We start from the raw sequence: 21,267 nt of genomic DNA, 5'->3' as shown, positions 1-21,267 counted from the left end.
CAGCAGTGATGTAAAGATGAGTCAAAGTTAGCCAAGTAAAGGCAGGAAGGGATTAGGTGTGGCAAAGCAAGTGAAGAGGGGCTAACTTCAGCAAAGACCAGAGTCCAGAGAGGGATAACATGGGGAGCCTGGCTAAATAAAGTTATAGCACATGAAATTGACATTTGATAGGTCTAAAACATTAAATACTGGCAAAAATAGTTCGGCCTAATAGGTTATAATTGTATAGCAGAAATAATGAGAGTAAGCGGCAAGAATTGAGATAAAAGAGATTAGAAAGCACCAAATACAGAGCCATGTAAACCATATGGAATGGATGAATAACGTAGATCTCTTTCTGAACAACTTAAAGCCAATGTCAACTAGGAACACTCTAACAATGTAGAAAAACAGCATCCAATATTTTGCCACAAGGAATGCAATTTGTTAAATCTTATCAATATTTAACTCATCTTTGTGTTCTTCTACTGTGTCCAGTCTGCACAATATATTCATATGCTTCTGTATAAGACTTGAGGTGAGTGTGTCTGTGTGTGTACATCTGCATCTATATGTATTAAGAAAGAAACAGAGAATATGGCATGTTGAGTATTTATTTTTACTTTATACATTTTCATAGTAAAGCAGAGATGGTAGGTGGTAATTTAGTCCTCTTGACCTGTAATCATTCTAGATTTCCCACATAGAACATGGGTCACCTTCCTATGGCAAGCCCTGCCACTTATACGTTATACTAATGTCATTCTATTGGCATTACTCAGTAATATTGCTCCAACTATAAATGGAGTGTGTGTGTGTGTGTGTATTCACCTTATTATAGTAATACCTAAATAAATGTTGTACTGTTAGATGAAAATGACTCTTTCCTCTTCTAGTCCTCATTTCCTTTAGCCAGTGATAATTTTGAGAGAAGAAGCAAGATTTAAAAGATGATGAGAAAAATTGTTCCTTCATTAATGAAGGGATCTCCAGACAGCTCAGTGAAAATCAGTACTACAATTCAATGAGAATCGTAGGGGCTACAATCCAAGACTCTGAAGTATCAACAGAGAGTTGAAAGGTTATCAGTGAAACAATGTTAATAAACATTTAAGTTCAGCGAAAAAATGCAGTTGGAAGCTCTCTCTCTTTGATTTGTGTTGTTCATTAGCTTTTCTGGTTCTAATTGAGAAATAACTTCATTTATTTATATTACTCTCATCAATGTTGATTTCTGGCAATTATCTGAGTATAGAAGAATTGAAAATGTATTATTTGAAAACTTTACGTAATGGTTATGCATCATTTCAGTATGTAGTTGCATCTTGTGACACATGTCAACCCCATATGACAACCAGCATAAAAAACTAGAAGAAATAAAAATTGAAATCTAGAAGAAATAAATGCAGAAATCAATGACTTCTGGTGGCTGCAGTGAACTGCGTAGACCTCCACATTTGACAATTTCATGTTTTATGCAGAAGGAAAACACTTGGGGAATACATTGAGGAGTCTGCACTGAAAGTCAATTGTAAGCAATGAAATAAAAGATATAAGCATGTGAGAAATAACATCACCTATTGTTTTCCAGGCACTGTGGGAGCTGTGTATACTAGCAACCTAAAAAGGGAAACTTCCCTCCACCTTTATTTTTCTAGGGATTTTGTAGGTTTATGTAGCTCATGAATGTGTCTGTTTCTAGTAAATCCACTGTAACAAAATATCAGGGAAGAAGGATTTACAGAACAGACTGGCACTGGATAAAACTGAAAATAAGAGAAGCCTACATTTTGCCTCCCTGTTTTCTTTACCCTTAGCCCTTGATCTGTTCTGCTATGATGCCATTCTGCGGTTTTATTCTAGCATAGAGGAGACAAAGGAATCTTCTTGAAGCACTGAGTGAAAATGAAGGAATCATCTCCCTGAAAGAAACATTAAGTACAATCCCCTCAAGGGTGTTTGTTTTAGTATAATAGATTACTAAAGATAGAAAAGTCTTCGTAACTACAAAGACCAAAGCAGAGTGGTATAGTTTGGAGTTCAGATTTAACTGGATTTCATTTTTAGCTTTATCATTTTAAAATTGTGTGTTATTTGTTAAATTTCTATGTCCTCTTTGAACCTCAACTTCCTTATCTGTAAAAATGGGATGATCTTTCTTTCAGGGTTGATATGAGGATTAAATGAGATCAGTTGTAAAAATTTCTGGTATGATGCCCAACACAGTGGGAACTCAGAAATGTGACTTTGCATACCTTCATTAAAAGATGAGGTAACATGTGGTAGAATTAATTATTAAACATAGAACAGAACCCCACCTAGTATCCATTTAACTTTGACAATGTGAGCCAGTAATTTCCAAATACCAGTCCTCTGTTTTTTTGTTTGTTTGTTTTTTTCAGCACAGTGCCTAGAAAACAGCAGACTTTTCAAAAGTGCTTAACGACTGAATGACTGAATCTGAGTGACTGGCCTTGACATTCTTGGAGCATGCCTCAGGATTAGACAGGTGCAACTTACAATTGTATGTGACCGTTTCTCAGGTCTCACCATCCACAGGACAGACACATTACCTTGTATTTCCATGTAGACAACCTGTAAAAAGCCAGTCGACCTTTTTCTTGTGCAAATATTATCCCACAGTTAGATTTCTAAAAACAATTGCCTGGAAGTCAATTTTAAAAGTAAATACTCAACTTTACATTTGAGTAAATAAAGAAGCAACTTCAGGGTTTGGGGAAATACTGTAATAATATTTTAAGATAAAACTGTTAAGGTAAGAACTCTGAAATGAGTTTTATGAGATTTATGCAACAATTTGGTGTTTATCATAAACTGCCAGGATGCTGATCTTTATTTTTAAAATTTTTTCACCCTCATTTTTTTCTGTAATAGCATTCTAAGTACTAATTTACCATCCTCACATTTTCCTAACTCCCACTGGTTTTCTGAAAATTGAGGAAAAAATTGATGACTATAATTTTTGACATGTAGGACTACACTCAGATTTTCATTTATAGCTCTGGGCCATGGCTGTATTTCTGAATCACATTTCCTTAACTAGGTACTCTCTTTTGTGACCTCTCCTTCACTTCATATTCAGGAGCAATCAAGAATGACACCCTAAAAATAAGAAACAGCCAATGGAATGTGTGGAAGATATATAAAGAAAGGTAAAAACTCTCCTGGGCACTATTATTTCACTCAAATACAATTTGGCTGGTTTTGGTAGATTGTTGAAGCAACTGTTGATCTTAAAAAAATGATTATCGATGAAGTGTTAGTAAATTAGCCAGAAATGTGTAGAGTTGTGCTAATGGTAATGCTATCAAAAACTTATAGTCAAGCGCTTCCTGATATTGAACTCTTCCACTCTGAATTTTCATATTTACAAATGTGGTAAATGTTATTCCCTTGCTTGTGCCAAGAACCTACAAATACTCTAATATACTCTTAACATGAGAAGAAATAGGACAATTACTTCCTCTCTTACCAATTCACCTTTTATGGAATAAAGAAAAAAATAATGAAATATTGCAATGAACATCTTAGAACCTATTAAAATGAAGTACAAATGAGGATAGAAATATGCAGAATATCTAACTCTTGAGAATTGGATAGTTACAGTTAAGAAAAGGATGATGAAAAACTGAGTTTAAGACATTATTTAAAACTCTTTCTGTCACATTCTGACTGGAATGATTGATGATGCTACCACCATTGACAATGAGAGTTTGAGAAGAGGTGAGTCACTTTTAATGCTGTAGGTTCAGATTCAGATCATCTACAAATGAACTTGTGTTGCTATTTCCTCATTTTATACATTAAAAATATCAATTCCAGGAATATAAATTATTTGTACTATTGAATTTCAACTTACTTTCTGTTAGCAGAGGCATGATAAATGCTGCATTACATAGTTGTATTGCTGGTCTGAAATCTTTAAATGACAGAGGAGAGCACATACCAGCAGTTTCTGACAAGTCTTTAAAAAGAGCCTTCTAAATGGTGAAACCCTGCCTTTACAAACAAACAAACAACAAAAGAAAATTAATCGGTGCTGTGGTGTATGCCTGTAATCCCAGCTACTTGGGAGGCTAAGGCACAAGAATTGCTTGAACCTGGGAGGCAGAGGTTGCAATGAGCTGAGATCATGACACTGCCTTCCAGCCTGGGTGACAGAGTGAGACTATCTCAAAAAAAAAAAAAAAAAAACCAAACCAAACCAAAACAAAAAAACAGCCTTCTATAAAACAACCTGAGATGCTTCTTCAAAATGGTTGTTCCTTCAGTGAAAACAAACAGCTACCTTATGAAGCCAGTGACTTATGATAATGACATAACTTTGTTGCCATAATCAATAACAACAGAAATATGAATATATTCTTTTGACAATTTCCATCTTGCTCTCATATGCACTTCAACCTTATACTAACCCTAAGGGAATAGGAAATACGTATTGTTTTGCTTAATCTTCATCCCACTTTCCCACTGTCATCAATTCAGGAGGGCAGACTAGTTTGAGAAAATACAAAGGAGAGCAAACACAAGTCTGTGTTGCCATTACTTGCATGAGCAGACAGAGCTACAAAAATCTAGCCTATGTACATTCCTTAAGAAGTTGAAAAGCTCTTGGATAGGAGTGACTATATTGCATTCTGCTTTGGGTATCCACTAATTGGCGAAGTTCCTATGATATTAAATTATTTGCTAAACAAATGCATGAGTAAAAATCATTATAAACTACATTACACACACAATTTAAGAGTAGCCTTTCCTTTCTTGCCTTGGTTCTTTGGACCCTTGCAAATCAGCATCTTCATCTTACTTTGTTGGAACACTGCCATCTCTTCATCCTACAAGGCCTAGGATCTTGCAAAAGTTAGAGTAGGCAGTCTACATACCCTTGACAAGTTAATGAAAAATAAATTCTGGGACCTCTGCTTAATATAAATAATTTTATCTGAGGATATTAGAATTTTATCTTTAATATTCACAAGTACAGTTGATCTTCATTATTCATGGATTCTATATTTGCAAACTGGCCTATTTGCTAAAATTTATTTGCAACCCCTACATCAATACCCTAGGCAAGCTTTAAAGATCATTCTCAAACAAGTACAGAAAAGTGCAAATTTGATTCTCCCAATGCACACATTCACAGTTGAGACAGAGCAAGGTTATGTACTGCCTTTTTGTTTCAGCAAGTGTCTTTTTCATGATCTATTTAGTACAGCTTTTTGTGTGTGTGTGTGTGTGTGTGTATTTGTACTTTTTGTTGATAATTCCACTATTTAAAATGGTCCCTTAGCATAATGCCAAAGTGCTCTCTGGTGTTCCTACATACAAAAAGGCTGTGATGTGCCTTACTGAGAAAAACCATGGGTTAAGTAAGCTTTGTTTAGGCATGAGTTAAAAGTACTGTTGGCCCTGAGTTTAATATGAATCACAAATATATATTAAATAAAGTGTCTTTACACAGAAACACATATGAAAATGCTTATATATTAATTGCATAAAAATGTTGTGGCCAGGCATGGTGGCTCACACCTATAATCCCAGCACTTTGGGAGGTCAAAGTGGGTGGATCACTTAAGTCCAGGAGTTTGAGACCAGCCTGGGCAACATGACAAAAACCCATCTCTAAAAACAAACAAACAAACAAACAAATAAAATAGCTGAGTATGGTGGTACACACCCCTAGTCCCAGTTACTCAGGTGGCTGGGGTGGGAGGATCGCTAGAGCCTGGGAGGTCAAGGCTGCAGTGAGCCATGATCATACTACGTACTCCAAAAAAAAAAAAAAAAAGACAAAAATGTTGTGACCTGAGGTTCAGAGGAACCTAACTCTGTATTTCCCCTTAAGGGCAATGGTTCAGTATTTTCTAATTCGGTGTTTGTAGTGGCTTTATAGAACATACCTACCATGAATAATGAAAATTGATTATAGATGTTATCATTACAATCTCAATTTTACACAAGAGGAAATGGAGTCCAATCAGGTAAGTAGTGGCTGACAAGAGATTATGCCAACAGAAATGGTAACTGAGACATCCAAAATATTGCTATTTTAACTACCACAGATTCCTTTGTGTGTGATTAGTGTGTGTGTGTTGTGTGCATACATGTGTATGTGTATAGTGATATTCAGGGGCATAGCAGTGTTAAAAATAATTTTTTAAAGGTGAAGAATAAAAGATATCAAATCTTATAAAAATAAAGAATGGATACCTATCAATAGGTTAGTATTATTTAAGTAAAGCTGAGTCAATATTTGTTGTGGGCTTTTATACTGTTTGATAAATGAATGTTTGGTAATCACTGTTTGGCACTCGGATATTTTTTTGGAAGCCAGGTATCCCTTAGACGTGTAGTCAGGGAGTTACATCTTGGAAATACTATCACTGTGGCATTTTCTATAGTTTTTTTCTCATGAGATTCCTTTGGAAATAAGACACATGCTACAAACGCATCTAAGTATTTTTGTTTAAATCTAGTATTCTTTTAGTGAAACTCATCTCAATAGACTAATTTTTTTTTCACACATAGGGTGATGGATAAACATATCTGCCTGTGGTGGAGGAAGTCTCTTGAGATGAGTGTTTCAAGGTCAGAATGCTTTAAGAAGACATATTTTTCTGCCAGCTTGCTGGGTAGGGTCAAGACTTTTCTTGGTGCTATAAAAACTTAGAAGGCAATTAAGCTGTGAACTCTTTGACTTCATTTGGTTGCTTGTAAGCACTGGGTCTGCCTTGTTAGAGAATACTCCACATGGCAGATGGTATGTTAAGACTTTCCAGTGGCAGCAATTTGACCCCCCAACCCCTGCTTTTTAAAAAAATTTCATTGCATTTATTTTTATTTTCATAAAGCAATGCTCCTTAAAAAACAGAGGAAGTTGTACAAGCAAATAAAGTGTGCATTTTAATTCAATAACCATTTATTGAGAATCTTCTGTATGGCAAGCCCAATATTATTTGAAACATACCCTAATATTACAAATACTGTAATTTACTGGATTGAGAGGTGTATAATATCCCTAGAATGCTAGCATGTGAAGAAAATGGTCTCTTATAGAGTATTATTAATATAAACTGGAGTGGCTTTGGCAGAAATGGGCTGATTGTATAACTAGTCCAAAACTGGCCACAAACCAATGACAAGGTATGTTATCCTAAACAAGTTTCTTAAGATCTCTGACTCTCAGTTTCCTTACTTATAACATGGACTAACGTTGCCTCCTTCACAGGATTATCATGAGGACTAAATTAAGAGAGACATATAAAGGCTTAGCACAGGGCCTACCACATTACATTTGCTCAGTAAAAGTTTGTTACCACTGTGTTATTATCAGGAGAATAAATATGAACAGTAGAGAGGAACAGCAGCTCAGCCCAGCTCTGTCTTTACCAATGAGAATATTTAGCACATATTGGAGATTAAGAGTATGAGAAGAAAAAGCCTGGCATAAAGATATCACAATGAACAACATTATTTTATTTATTAAATTTAAACCTGGTGCCACTCTTGTTTGACTTGCCTCAGGGCATGGCTGGAAGATAAAATACTTTTCTTAAAACTCAGGAAGCGGAGTGGCAGTAGCAATTGGAAATTGTTACATGATCAACTCTGAGGTGAAATTTCAAATGCTCTCTTGTACTATGCTTTACATATTTGTCAATTGGAGTTTTGTTGAATCCTGAATCTTTGAGCTAGGGTCACCCAGAGGACAATTTCTGACTCCCAGGTTCTGTAGGCAGAAAACTCAATTATCTGCTGCGGCCTCAATCATGCATAGATATCAAGAATTTCATAGGTATACTTGAAGCAGGTGTTGGAAGTAAGTAAGAAAAGCAAGTGAGCTTTCCTATATTCATTTCCACTGTTTACAGAATGATTGGAAAGTTAAAGGTTATTTTGCTGAAATGGTGTAAGTAATGCCATGTAAAACTCTCTTTGGAAAATAATCCTGGTCGTGACATTATTATTAAAGAGGTAAAAAATTAAGAACTCAAATGTAAGCCCAGATAAACTGAGTCCCGTGACCCATTTTTCTGGGTGATTTTTACTGTGTATTTCAAAAATGTGTACAGATTTTTCATATAAAAACCCCTTTTAACTTGTTCAATCACACCAAAGTTTTCCTTCTCTCTCTTTTTACATCATTTTCCTCCAACATTTCTCCCCCATTTATTACCCTTATCTCCTTCATCTCCATGATTTCTTTCCAATTATTTTGCCTTGCTCAAAGGGTAGCTTTACAAAATAAATTAAAAGAAGAAATGTATACATGCCTCAAAAATTGCCATTTATTGATGAAAGAATTCTTGCTGACCCTTGGTTTCTGTGCCCAGCTCCCTTTCTTCTTCAGCCAGTAAAGGCACGATAACATCTTTCTTTCTAGCTTGTCTTGCAGCCAGACATGGCTTTGTAATCTAGTTCTGGTCAATTAGTTATAAATAAAATTCTTCTAGAAAGCTTCTGGTAAAGATTTTTGTTTCCAGATAAGAGATAGGCAGCTCACAGTTGCTTGCTGGTACTGTAACTTATCACTTCTCTTCTTTAACAAAGATGTGATGACTGATCTCCAGTAGCCCTCATTGCCATGAGGTAAGGAAAAGGGTCATTATGGAAAAAGTTGCAGAACAGAAGGGTATTTGATGACATCATTATGTTGCTAAATCAATCCAGAGATCACCTACCTCCAGACTTCTTTTTTTTTTTTTTTTTTTTTTTTGACGGTGAGTGGCTCTGTCACCTAGGCTGGAGTGAAGTGGCACAATCTCGGCTCACAGCAAACACTGCCTCCTGGGTTCCAGTGATTCTCCTGCCTCAGCCTCTCAAGTATCCAGGACTATAGGTGCGCGCCACCACACCCAACGCCCAGATAATTTTTGTATTTTTAGTAGAGGCGGAGTTTCACCATTTTGGCCAGGATGGTTTAGATCTCTTGATATTGTGATCCGCCTGCCTTGACCTCTCAAAGTGCTGGGATTATAGGTGTGAGCCACTGCACCCTGCCCAGAGTTCTTAATAAATGAGCAATAATTATCTTTATCATTTAAGTCCCTGGTAGTTTGGTTTTCTGTTATTTGTAGACTAAATATTTCTAACAAATGTAAGTACAGAAAACATTAAATATCCTATCTGGAGTTTCAGCCTTTTTTGTGTATATTATTATTACAACATAATTGTGAGATCCATAAGAAATATGTATTACATGATTCTGCAAAGCATGCTATCATACTGGGCAGAATCTTACACTACATAAACTTCGGCTTTTGGGAGAAATTGATAAAGTAAAACCTTAAAGGCTAAGTATAAATTACGTTAGAACTTTTAAATAAGTTACAAATATGAGGAAGAAGGAGAGATGGGAGCATAATCCAATGATCTAACTCTTAAGAGAGCCTAGATTTCTTCTGTGACATTCATAATGTTGAAGTGTCTTTATCAGCACCTAAAATGTGGGTATCACTTTAAAACTTAGTGCCATTCACACAACTCACAAGAAGCACAATGATATGTAACATTATGTCAAGGGGTTGGAGTTGCAGTAAAGATGACTATTTTTGCCTCTAAATTGACTTGCTACAAGACCCTAGGCAAGATCCTCAATCTCCCTGTCTCAGTTTACCCTGTCTATAAGGACAGGATGATAATTCTTGCACAAAGCTTTTCTTCAGAGGGCTATTGAAAGGATTATTAAAAGACCATATTGAGTGTATTGGAGAAAATTTTACTTATTTTTCAGGAATGAGGAAAAGGAGACAAATTCCAATCCTGCTTGGTGCCTTACATGGCCTGTAATAGCTTCTCGGAAAAGAGCACTCCAGGAATGGAGTCAGTTGCGCTCATCATCTTTTTCTCTAGAGTGCAAAAAAAGAGGATACTGTGCCCTGTTTCTCATGCTGCGCTGAAAGGATCAGGTAAGAGGGAGTTGCCATCCTAGTCTTTTCTACTCATATGTGGGAAATAGAATATGATAATGAGTTGGCATGAAGAAAAAGAAGAGATTACCTAGTGATTTCATACGAGACCATCCATCCCCTTCACAATTGTTAAGTATCTAATTGAACAAAGTTCTGTAATAGGTATTTTACCAGAATAACTGTGTAGTACCACCTAGAGACTTATGGTTCAGGCCCTCATTAATTATTTTCTGAAATAGGATTCTACTGATGTCCCAATATCTCTTTATCCATTACCGCATTGCCTTCACATTGCTGCTAGATTTATCTTTTTAAGGCAGACTTTGTAAAGTCATATTATTTCCTTGTTCAAACACTTTCAATGTTTGCCCATTGCTTATAATTTAACAACAAAATCTTACCTAAGAATTCAAGATCCCCTGTAATATGATTTATATCTACTACTCCATATACATAAAGTTTTCTCTGCTTAAATTGTTCCCCTTTCTTTTCTACCCATTCTTCCCCTAACCAACCCCGTTTTTTTCAACTTAAAGAGAGGCTATGCCAACATTAAGGCTCATGTCAAATGCCATCTCATAGAAGCTATTTCTGATCCCCATAATACGTAAAATTTCCTTAAGACTTTTTTTTTTTTTTCACACGGCACTTGTGCCATTTCATTTTATATTTTAATCATTTGGTTATCATTTTATTTCACCCTTCTGAAACGCACCCTTTTGGAAGGAAGAGACAGTGTTCTGATGGTCTATTCTAGCACCTGACATATCGTGAAATATCATAAGTGCTCAATTTAAAAAAACTGTTAGGTTAAACTACATTCTATATATTAAACTAAAACATAAATGGACAATAAAGTATTTATTTTCATTTTGATTGATTCATAACCAGCCATGGTAGAGTCATAGAAGTAGGGAGAAGGGTACTTGAGAAAAGGTGAAACATATCCATAAGAACTCAGTGTTGCATATGCAAAGCCTCATGACTTGGAAGCTATTCACAGCTGAACAGACATTTAGTATAATTAATCAGTACAGAGAGAGGGAGAAAAAGAGAGACACAGAGAGACAGAGACAGAGACAGGAAGATAATCTTAAACTAAAAAACAATTGCTATAAGTAGGTATAATAGGCCAGATTTTTATTCTATTATTAGAAAGTTCAATATTTTGGCAAGCAAAATATTTAATAGATGAATTAAAACAATTATTCAAAGTCACATAATAATAATAGCTAACACTCATTGAATTTTTCCAATGTGCCATGCTCTAAGTAAACTGCATGCATTATATCTCTTAATCTTCCAAAAAGCCCTGTCACGTAGGCATTATTTCCCCCCATTTTATAGAAAACTGAGGTTAAGCTTCCCAGTGGGTAATTAGTTGAGCCAGATGCACACCTGGGTCAGTCTTGCTCCAGAACTCATGCTCTTCCTATTTTATTTTATTCCTTCCCAAATGATCTATTTCCCCATCAGTTTTCTATAGTTTTTCAGTTTTAGACATTTTCAAGTCGAGAGCCATGCTAAGGCATCTGCCTGGTGAAGACCAGGAAATGAGTCATTTTCCAGTTTAGGGAGAAGTTCATAGTCCCTATGCACCACAGACAGACCAACCTAATTGTCTCCTGTGCATTTAAGCTCCATTGCCTCCTTTTACCATAAACATTAACAAAGTAGAACAATAAGGCTGGAGTTTGCAGCTTAAATTCAACCAAGAAACAATAATTTGGGGTTCTTTGTTTGCCAGATGTGCATGATAGGTTAACAATCAAGAAAAGGGAAAATTCAGCATCACTGTCCGTGTGGTAGATTTTAAAGTGTGACCTCATTATTCCGTTCTGGGGATGTAAAATGTGTTCAAAGACTTATCTATAATGTCTGAAAGTATAAACCTCATAGAAAAACAAAGGTAAATGTTTTAAAAAGTGACTGGAGTATTAGATATATTTTAAAAAATCAATCCACTTCAGCCAGGATGACATCATTATGTAATCATTGAAACCAATTTATTTTAAAAAATCCAAACAAACCCCTCAAACTGACTTCTAGTTTCCATTTTAAAGGAGATAAATTGGGACCCGAAGCTTCTGTGTTAAATATTCAGCCGGATAAGAAGTGTGTTTGCTTCGTGACAGACCCCTTGAAATGGGGTTTGTTAAAATGAATGCACTGCATTCACAGGAACAGAAGCGCTTCTGGGTCCTGCTGGCAATAAATCCAGCAATTCGATTTTACTTGGATGTTTATCATCTCTCTCCTTCTGTGCACCGCAATGCGAAAGGGGAGGGGAGACAGCTGTAGTTCAGCTCACAGGCTGCTGGTGTCATCCTATTACCACAGAATGAAGATGGTGCACGGCGTGGTGCTATTCAAGCATTAATACATTAGTCTGTAATTTTTGTCTTGGAGGTAATGAGGCCTGACACCTTCGGCTGGTGCATGATAACAAACTCACACTGGTATCTTTGAGTTTCTTTGTTGCCAAATTCATAAAGGAAGAAATGACTTTTGCAAAATGACAGTAAACATGCTTCATTTTATAAGACATTGTGGTTAACAACCTGAAACAATGAAGTATTTTTTTTTTTTTTTTTTTTTGAGCTACAGCTAAACTAATTTGAGCTATATTAAAAGTGCTGATGTGGATGTCAAGCCACAGCCTTTTTGCTTTTGATTTTGGTTTGTTTTCTTTTTGGTTAGGGGAAGAAAACTCAGGAAAACATACATAGCTTAATGATCAGAATTTGACAATGGTCATAATAATGATGATAACAAAGAGTTCTGCCAATAGTTCCCTCTCTAGGGCCTTATCTTGAAAAATAAAAAGAAATCAAGCAAGATGCTTCTTAGAAAGGCTAGGATTGCTGCACAGCGTTGTCACTTCAGTCACAGATCAGCTGCCATGGAAGACAGGAGACAGGCTGCTGATGAGCACCTCAGTGGAGTGAGTATCATGGCTTTTCAGTGACAGTGAAGTGCAAATGGGCTTTCAGGCAACTGAGAAATCTTTGGAAAAAGTTTGTTTTAATACCTTCTGACAACTGGTTTTTAAGCATAATTGCTGGAAGAAATCCATTGCAGGAATCATTTTTAGTTGAAATTAGCTGACAAATCCAAGGCTCACGGGGAGTAGCTGGCATTTGAATTGTGAACTGTTGCCAAATGCAATGAGAAGCACATTTACTAGGCAAACTCCTTTTAAATATTCCTGTAGCCCGTCAACCAGGTTAAAGAAGGGACCCACTGTTCAGACACAAATTTTCCCTTTTTGAAAGCTCTGTTGAATCCTAAATGCAAAGTTCTAAAAAAGAAGACCCGAATAGAAATAATGAACAAAGGCAGGTCTAAGAGGAATGACATTACCAGTTCAAACAATAAAATTGTTCCCTCTGTTTAGAATAAAGGCATGCTATAGAGATGTCAAAAATTTGGAGATGAGAGAAAAGATGCATTGATTTGAGTATCTGTATTTATCGGTACAAAAAGTTATTCATTGTGTTTTATTTAGCACTAATAATATAAATTAATTCTTGCTGATAATTATTTTTAAGAAAGAAGGATTCATAACTTTAAAATTTTAAATTGAATTGAACAATCCTGGCATTATAACTGCTTTTTAAAAGATAATCAGATTCCTGTAAGTTTATAAGCTAGAAGTCCTTAGAAAGAAAATAGGGAAATCAATCTAGTCATCGAATCAAAAGATTGTATAACAAGTGGGTACATTTTTCTAATAGAAAATACATTTGAAAAAGATGGCTTTCTACTTAATCACATATTTCTTTACTACAGACACTACTTCACTGTTTAGTAAATTGTCTCCTTCAGAGCTGTAAATGTTTTAGAGGATATCACTTGATGCAGCAGACCAAGAACTGTCCTAAAATGTTTCTAGGAAATATAAAAGAGTGCACATAAAATGAATAAGATTTTATGCTCAAGAATAATTATTAAATGTAACAGTAGGTCAAATATTTTCATACTGTTCTTTCTAAAATCTTAGGCTTCAAGAATCCAAAGGAAAGCTATCATACCATAGACTCTGAGATTTTAAGCAAACTTTTATTTTGGCTGTACTTTCCTTATGTTAAGTAAGCACAAGTATTTTTAAGTAATCTTTCATATTTTTCCTAAATGTTCACCATAGCATAGAAAGTTCACCTTGCACAAATGCATAGCTTTACTTAAAAGTTGTATTCATAGTTCAGTTTATTTTATGTGATCATATTTGAAGGCAACTTGAAACCAGATGTGAGGACCTACTTTTCCTCTTCTGAGATACTGCTGTGACTCAAAATGCTGTGGACCTCTTCCAGTAGCCTATAAGAAGGATTCCAAGACAGCCAAGGGAATATCTAATAGGAGCACATGCATAGTCAGACTTGCAGGAGGATGGGGTAGGTTTTCAAGTTGACATAGATTGTCTAGGAAAGACTAATGCCATGCTTCATCATCACAAAGACACAGAGAATGGTCTTTGAGTTGCATTTTTCTCCATTTACTAATAAATAAATGTAAAGTTGGGATAAGATTGACATATAATTTCCATACTTCAGTTATTATTTTATTCCAAAGACATTAGCAAACTGGCATGTTTATAAAGAATAATTATTAATGTGCTGAAGGGATTGGTAATTAACTTTAGGTTACTAAATTTAGTTACTAAGTTCCTGGGATTACAGGAGTTTATACAGAAGCTACAATTCTTAAACATTCTCAAAACGTCTCTTGCTTTAGGTGAGAAAATGGACTCAAGCTCTTCTCAAAGGTAAGACTTTATTACTTTTAAGGTAAGACAGTGTAAGTAAAATTAATAAAATTCTTATTTTTCAATTATGATGTAGATGGATACAAATTTTAGAACATTAATTGAGATACCACATCTATCAGGAAAGAATTCATGTATGGGAAAAAATGGGAGAAAAAATTTTAAATCATACGGATCCAGAAACCTTGGAAATATGATTATTGCATTGTTTTGAATTGAGACAGCAAGATTGTATTTTGCCAAAAACTGGAGTAGTGTCAGTGATTGTTACTTTCATTATCCATATCCTCCATTATCCACACTTTTTTCTTTCTTTATCCCTTCTTTCCTTCTGTTTTCATTCATATTTTATTCATATATACTGTGTGCCAAGCACCAGTATATATGCTAGGGACGTATGTATACACACACACACACACACACACACACAGACACACACACACACACCGCTAAGTAAATATATATATGCTAAGGATATATATATATTCTAGGTATATATATATGCTAGGGGTGTGTGTGTATGTGTGTGTGTGTTTATATATATATATATATTTGGGCAGTATAGCCATTATACAAGCACATTATAGAAGCACCAGTATATATGCTAGGGATATATATACTGCTAAGTGAATATAGGGATATACATATATATATATACTGCTAAGTAAATGCTAGGGATAAGTGGTGAAATGTTAGGCATAGTTCCTTCAATCATGAAACATACAGTCATGTTGGAAGGGCAGGCTGTTAATAAGTTTTAAAAAGGTGAGGCCGGGTGCGGTGACTCACACCTGTAATCCCAGCACTTTCGGAGGCCAAGGTGGGCGGATCACCTGAGGTCAGGAGTTCAAGACCAGCCTGGCCAACATGATGAAACCCCGTCTTTTCCAAAATACAAAAATTAGCCAGGCATGATGGCGGGTACCTGTAATCCCAGTTACTTGGGAGGCTGGGGCACAAGAATCTCTTGAACCCAGGAGGCGGAGGTTGCAGTGAACTGAGATCATGCCATTGCACTTCAGTCTGGGTTACAGAGTGAGACTCGTCTCTAAAACAAAAACAAAAACAAAAAATACAAAAACAACAACAACAACAACAACAAATGCACTACTTCAATATTTTTCCATTTATCTGTGTCTGTGTTGTCTCTAATTTCTTTCAGAAATATTTTGTAGTTCTCCTTGTAGAGATATTTCACCTCTTTGGTTAGCTGTAGCCCTAGGTATTTTATTTTCTTTATGGCTATTGTAAGTGGGATTGTTTTCTTGATTTTACTCTCAGCCTGGATGTTGTTAGTGTGTAGAATTCTATCGATATTTGCACATTGATTTTGTATCCTGAAACTTTGCTAAAGTCACTTACTAATTCTAGGAGCCATTTGACCAAGTCTTCTAGGTATATAATCATATCATCAGGGAAGAAAGATAGTTTGGCTTTTCCTTTTCCTATTTGGATGCCTTTTCTTTTTCTTGCTTGATTACTCTGGCTAGGACTTCCAGTATGATGTTGAATAGGATTGGGAAGAGAAGCCTGCCTTGTCTTGTTCCAGTTCTCAAGGGTAATGGTTTGAGCTTTTGCCCATTCAGTATGATGTTGGCTGTGGGGTTGTCATAGATGGCTTTTATTATTTTGAGGTATGATTTTACAATGGCCTAGTGTGTTAAGTGCTTTTTATCATGAAAGGATATTGCATTTTATCAAAAGCTTTTTCTATATCTATCGAGATGATCAAATTGGTTTTGCTTTTGATTATGTTTATGTGGTGATCACATTTATTGATTTACATATGTGGAACCAGCCTTGCATTCCAGGAATAAAGCCTAATTGATTGTGGTGGATTAACTCATGAATTGAAAGAATCAATATCATAAAAATGGCCATACTGCCCAAAGCAATTTACAGATTCAATGCTATTGCTATCAAACCACCAAAATCATTCTCCCCATAATTAGAAAAGACTATTCTAAAATTCACATGGAACTGAAAAAAAAAGTTTGAATAGCCAAAGAAATCCTAACCAAAAAGGAAAAAAAAAAAAAAAAACTGGAGGCATCACACTGTCTGACTTCAAACTACACTATAAAACCGCAGTAGCCAAAACATATTGGTATTGGTACAAAAACAGACAGGCAAACAAATGCAACAGAATAGAGAACCCAGAAATAAAGCCGCACACCTACAACCATCTGATCTTCAACAAGACTGACAAAAATAAGCAATAGGGAACGGACACCATATTTAATAAATGGTGTTAGGATAATTGGCTAGCCATATGCAGAATAATGAGATTGGATCCCTACCTTTCACTGTGTAAAAAAACTAACTCAAAATGAATTAAAGATTTCAATGTAAGACCTCAAACTACAAAAACTCTGGAAGACAACCAAGGAAATAGTCTTCTCAATTTCAGCCTTGGCAAAGAATTTTTGGCTAAGTCCCCTAAAGCAATTGCAGTCAAAGCAAAAATAGACGAGTGGGACCTGACATGATTTGGCTCCATGTTCCTATCCAAATATCATGTTGAATTGTAATCCCAAGTGTTGGGGGTGAGGCTTGGTGGGAGGTGATTGGATTATGGGAGTGGTTTCTAATGGTTTAGCAGCATTTTCCTAGTGCTGTCTGGTGACGGAGTTCTCACAAAATCTGGATGTTTGAAAGTGTGTAGCACCTCCTCCTTCTCTATCTCTCCTACCCACCATGTGAATATGTGCTTGCTTTGTCTGCACCTTTTGCCATGATTGTAAATTTTCTGAGGTCTCCCCAGAAGCAGAAGCCTGTGCAGCCCATATAACCATGAGCTGATTAAGCCTATTTTCTTTATAAATTACCCAGTATCAGGTATGTCTCTATAACTGTGTGAGAACAGACTAATATAGGACCTAATTAAAGTAAAGAGCTTCTACACAGCAAAAGAAATTATGAACAGAGCAAATAGACAACCTACAGAATGGGAGAGGATATTAGCAAACTATGCACTTAACAAAGGTCTAATATCCAGAACCTATAGGGATCTTAAACAAATCAACAAGCACAAAACAAATAACCCCATTAAAATATGAACAAAGGACATGAATAGACACTTCTCAAACGAAGATATACAAGTGGCCAACAAACATATGAAAAATGCTCAGCATCACTAATCATAGAGAAATGCAAGTCAAAACCACAATGAGATTACCATCTCATACCAGTCAGAATAGCTATTATTATAAAGTCTGAAAAAACAAAAACAAATGCTGTTGGAATGCTCACACATTCCAACAGTGAATGTAAATTAGTCTTGCCACCATGGAAAACAGTTTGGAGATTTCTCAAAGAACTTAAAAGAGAGCTACCATTTGATCCAGTAATCCCATTCCTGGGTATATATCCAAAAGAAAATGAATTATTCTATCAAAAAGACACATGCACTCATATCTCATCACAGCACTGCTCACAATAGCGAAGTCATGGAATGAACCCACATGCCCATCAGTGGTACACTGGATAAATAAAATTTGGTGCATATATAACATGGTATACCATTCAGCCACAAAAAACAAAAACAAAAACAAAAAATACATGTCTTTTGCAGCTCCATTGATAGAGCAGGAGGCTGTCATTTTGAAATGAATGAACACAGGAACAGAAAACCAAATACTACATCTTCTCACTTTTAAGTGGGAGCTAAGCACTGAACACACATGGACATAAATATGGGAACAATAAACACTGTGGACTACTAGAAGTTGGAGGGAGAGGGGATTTAAAAACTACCTGTTGGGTACTATGCGCACTACCAGGGTGACAAGATCTATACTCCAAACCTCAGCATTACACAATATTTCCATGCAGCAAACCTGTGTATATATCCCCTGTATCTAATATAAAAGTTGAAGTAAAAATATAAAGGTATTAAAAGAAAAAAAAAAACAGAACCATCCCCTTGTATTTCAATAGTCATTTCCTCTTGAGTTCCATTAATTTCATCAACAAAAATTTATTGGGCACCAATTGCAAGCTTATCAACATTCTAGACACTGTTGCTCTGCCTCCTTTCCCATTATTCTATAATGCCTCTACCATTCTCAAATTCCTGTCTTTTTAGAAATTGCTCTTGCTTTCCTGACTTAACAAACATCTAACTCTTCTTTGAGGACCTTATGGTTTTTATTTTTTTTCTTTAACTGTAACCTTGTTTCCTTGCACCCTGATATCCCAGGAAGCAGGAGTGGTGTTAGTGCATTTATTCATTCATTTGTTAAACAAACATCTATTCAGCAAATGTTTATTGAACAGATATCTAATGAATTTACAATCTTTGAGTGGCACTGACTTAGGTTCTTCCTTTGATGTTCTCTTTGATCCTGTCTCCACTTTTATACTTTTCTATTTTAAGATATATGTCACTCTAATACAGGTAGATCCAGTGCCCCTCTTGTTGCTGTTTTCTTCTAATCTCTCAGTAAATGTGCCTTCTTCTTTGATGGCCTTGATGCTTCACCTGTAGTCTATCCCCTGACATCTTTAAAGATAATCTCTGCATCCATATTAGTAAATGTATGTTCTCCTAAGACTATTGAATAATTTATTATTCATTTATTTCTCCCGACAAATAAATATCACTTGATTTGTTTCTTCTACAAAGAGCAAAATGAACTGGGTACAAAACTAACTTTAACTGGTGTTAAATATATTGATTTTTTAAATTTTTCTTGGTATTTAAGAAAGTTGTATACTAATCATAAGCACTGCATTTGTCTACTTGACAATATATTACCCTAATGTTTAAGGTTTTTATTTTTTTCAGAGACTGAAAAAATATGATACTTAAATCTATTCACAGTGTGTGTCTGTGACTTTCCCAAGATGACTGAACAAATATTTCAAGTAAAAGTACAAATTAGGTTTATGAACATTTAAAGGGACAGTCTTATTATTTTATTATGACCAATAAAGAAAATAAAACTTGATTAACAACAGTATATAGCCATAAAACTTTCAATTTGTCAGTTACAAAGTTGCAATGAATAGTTCATTCAAAAATCTTAATGGGATATACTATTAAATTGGTCTTAAGTATAATTTATTACTTTGAGGACTCATATTTAGAATAACCTACTTGAAAATTTTAATGACTATGTTAAAATTTGATTACATGATATATTATTCAATTAATTAGCTCCAGAGAGATAAAGTTTCTTTTATTATAGAAGAAGCCCCTTTTGAAAGCAATGAAATTTAGTTTACAACTAAATTAAATTCATAATATATTTGCTTGAAGTATAAACTCAGCAAATTTCTAATGACAGACATGTTGAAGATACCTGATGTTAACAGGTTTAAAAGTGGCATTGTTATCATGTTGATAGAGAGTAAATTCTGTCTATACAATAGCTGATGATATCTTGGCCATTCACTTACACTAAAAATTAGATGTATTTCTCTCAGGTAACGTGAAAGTGCAAACATCCTTTCTGTGGACAAAAGCTTAGAACAATTCGTAATTCATTGGGATTTATAAATCTATAAATATTATTTACAAGAATGACCTTATCATTGGATTGTACTAAAAAAGAGTTATTAGAGAGGAACATAGAATACTTCTGAGAAATATTATATCAGTTATTTTTGCTTCCTGAGATAAAATGCAATAGAAAACTCAAGTTATATCTGAATTTGAGATTTCATGTTAGTAAATTTTGGTTTATTACATTTGTAAAAATACTGTGAGTATTTTAAAGTGATTTCATGTTCTGATTTAATTTGGCTTTTTATTTTTTTATTATTTTTTATTTGTTTATTTTTTTTTTGTGAGACAGAGTCTGGCTCTGTCACCCAGGCTGGTGTGCAGTGGTGCAATCTCAACTCACTGCAAGCTCCGCCTTCCAGGTTCACGCCGTTCTCCTGCCTCAGCCTCCTGAGTATCTTGGACTACAGGCACCTGCCACCATGCCTGGTTAGTTTTTGTGTGTGTGTGTGTACTTTTGGTTGAGACGGGGTTTCACCGTGTTAGCCAGAATGGTTTCGATTTCCTGACCTCTTGATCTGCCCACCTCGGCCTCCCAAAGTGCTGGGATTACGGGAGTGAGACACCGTGCCTGACCCTGTTGGCTTTTTATCTTAAGTTGACTCAGAAAGACACATTTTTAAGATTAAAAGAAAAAAATTATGTGATAAACATCTCAATCCCAAAACTCAGGTATACAATGCATTTCCCATTATTTATCTTTTCTTTAAGTTGATTTATCAAGCTTTCATTCTTTCAGTAAACTTCACTTGATCATGATATATGTATGTATTACTCCATTATGTTTACTAACATCTTATTTGTAAGTTTTGCAACTATGTTCATGAGAGAGACTCATCTATAATTATACTTTCTTTGATCCCTATCAGGTGGTGAAATCAAGATGTGCTTTCTTACAAATGTGTTGAGGAACTTTTTCTTTTTCTTTCTTTATTATTAAAAGGATTTATGTTAGATTGGCATTTTCTATTTTCTATTTGGTCAGTTTTAGTAAGTTGTATTTTTAAAAGATTTTGTCCGTTTCCTCCAAATTTTCAAATTTATTGGTGTAAAATTATTTGTAATATGTTTATTTTCCT

At 35.2% G+C, this 21,267-nt stretch overlaps 1 long non-coding RNA gene across 1 annotated transcript; it reads left to right on the top strand.

Moving 5' to 3' along the window:
• Nucleotides 1-14,202: 14,202 nt before the first annotated feature.
• LOC140713534 (uncharacterized) lies at nt 14,203-20,705 on the top strand. The gene is made up of 3 exons (XR_012095649.1): nt 14,203-14,308; nt 14,649-14,679; nt 20,481-20,705. It is a non-coding gene; the product is annotated as an uncharacterized lncRNA (long non-coding RNA).
• Nucleotides 20,706-21,267: the final 562 nt, after the last annotated feature.

Source organism: Chlorocebus sabaeus, chromosome 15, assembly GCF_047675955.1.
Source record: "Chlorocebus sabaeus isolate Y175 chromosome 15, mChlSab1.0.hap1, whole genome shotgun sequence".
Taxonomy (NCBI): Eukaryota; Metazoa; Chordata; class Mammalia; order Primates; family Cercopithecidae; genus Chlorocebus; species Chlorocebus sabaeus.
This window is presented reverse-complemented; position numbering and strand designations above follow the sequence as displayed.